Raw genomic sequence first — 2,500 nt, 5'->3', positions numbered from 1 at the left:
GTATAATGAGAGAGAGAGAGAGAGAGAGAGAGAGAGAGAGAGAGAGAGAGAGAGAGAGCACCAAATGTTTATACTGGTTTATAGACTTCTATTTTGAAAGACATGAAAGTAAGGAAAAGTAACAAATGTCCATTCAATTTAAAATTCATATTTATCAAGGTTGTCAACGTTTACAGAAATATTTGTGATTTTTTTTATGAACTTAACACATTTTCCCAGCAATACACAGAGACCAATGTCTATCAATGTAGTTCATTAGAACATCAATAAAATCATATTGACATCGAACTGCATATTCATATTCTGTTCCTGGTCTTACAGCTATTATGAATAAATTCTATCGGGTGGAAACTCGTGAAGAATAAACTTTTACCTCAATTTTTTCCAATGCATTTGTAACGGGGGTACATTGATCCCACAGTAAATAACGAGAGTTTATTACCACTACGAGCTACCTTCACAATATCTAAATGACAGATAGGGCTTACCATGATATTTTTTAATGTTTGATTTTTAGGGTCATTTATCGAAAAAAAAAATAATAATACAGTAATGGAAAAGCATTAAGAGAAGGCAAAAGAAGGTAGAGAATGCAGGCAAAAAGGAAGAAGGGAAAATTAAGAAAAATAATAGATTTTTTTATTATATAATTTGTTTGATAGATTAAATATAATTATCATTTCCATATTATATCTGTCCCATATGTAGGTGACTGCTATTCATAAGTATACTTATTCCCAAAACGACAATACCCTATTTTTTATTTATTACATCAGCTCCTAATTAATATTTATCTCAAGACGAGAAATTTCATTTACAGAAAAGGGGAATACCCTGAAATTTTGAATATTACCAATGAATGAGCACAAACATAAATATGGATAATGAAGACTATGTTATACTGAAAATACCACGTTGTAGGAAGACTTGGACTAACAACAAAAGAATTTACTTACTTGTGCAAATTGAAAGCACCTTGGGAATGGAAATCCGATTTATGTAAATACAAGGAAACACAAGAGGTAAATTTATGACTTTCTTTCATGCATTTGCCATGAATAATGAAGGCTTTCATGCAAGCCGTTAAGCCAGAATATAGTGGAGTGGGCCGTGTGTCATTTACGCGTTCCCAGTATGTATAACCTCCAACAGCATTATATGGATTTATGTTTAAGATTAGATGCCCTTCTGAAAAAAAAAGAAAAAAGGTATTTCGTCAATGTAGTTGTTAAAAACACTGATGGGAAAGAGAGTAAAATAGTTCCCTTTCCAGCCGCCAACCATTTCCAAGTAACGATGCATTCTGTTTTCCCTGATTTTTTTTTTTTACAAAGTGACTTTGATTTTTAAGTTAAACTAAGATTTACTGATATTATTATTATCCCTATTGCTATCATTATTGCATCACTTACCATTATTATTATTCGAATCCAAACTTATAGTTTCTTTTTAGGATATGTTACTCATTCCTCTAGAATTCATTATCTCAATATTGAACTCAAGAGTTTTCAATGTTCACAAAAAAAGATGGTTATTAAGACCAAAAACCAGATTTTTTCACATGTAAAATTTATTATATATATCATTTGGAGTTCTAAAATCTTTATTATCTAAATAAACTTCTTTAGTGAACTTCCTTATATCTTAATGAAATCTATATATCAAAAGATTTATGAATAAAAGCATATGGAATGGTAGTGTTCCTAGAAACATATTTACTCCATACTGCACTTTGTTGTTTCTTTTCTTAATAAAAATTATATTCTTAAACTTCCAAATATCTTTATTAAAGAAAGGGAACAGTGATTTGATATATATATATATATATATATATATATATATTACATTGATTTTATCCTATTAATTTAATTTCGATTAGGAAAAATGCTCCGTATCTAAATATAAATGACGAATTTCATATAATAGCTTAAAAGCCCATTGGATGCACAAGTAAAGAGTAAAATCTTTCACTTTACTCTCAGTATATTGTAAATTTGTTTGCGGGCAGGAATGCCACAAAAATTCCAGCAAATTAAAACTTGAACAGAGTGTGGGAGAGAGCGAGAGATAAAACGAGGCAATTTCCTTATATTGTATGAGTATGTATGAAACACGTCCGATACAGTTCCTAAGGCGAGAAGGTACAGACTAGGAAACACTCATACAGCAATGATGCATCTCATTATCCTCAATATCTTCAAAATCATTAAACTTGTAATCACGTTACGTCAGTCTCAGTACTAATTACACTAACAGAGGCGCTGTCCCGAAAAAACATCCTATCAAATAACAAGGAGTTACATTATTTTCCCCTATGTTATCAAAGTTAGTAACATTTTTATTTTTGGAACGCTTTAAAGTTCTCATTTATATTAAAAAATAATATTCAAAAATATTTGTTCCCTATATACAATGTGACCATGCAAAAGCTTAAGAATCCTACTCCCTTCATAATCATTGGATTTTTATATTACAATGGATAGCTATAACGAGTTAAAAA

This window comes from Palaemon carinicauda, chromosome 9 (assembly GCF_036898095.1).
Source record: "Palaemon carinicauda isolate YSFRI2023 chromosome 9, ASM3689809v2, whole genome shotgun sequence".
Taxonomy (NCBI): domain Eukaryota; kingdom Metazoa; phylum Arthropoda; class Malacostraca; order Decapoda; family Palaemonidae; genus Palaemon; species Palaemon carinicauda.
This window is presented reverse-complemented; position numbering follows the sequence as displayed.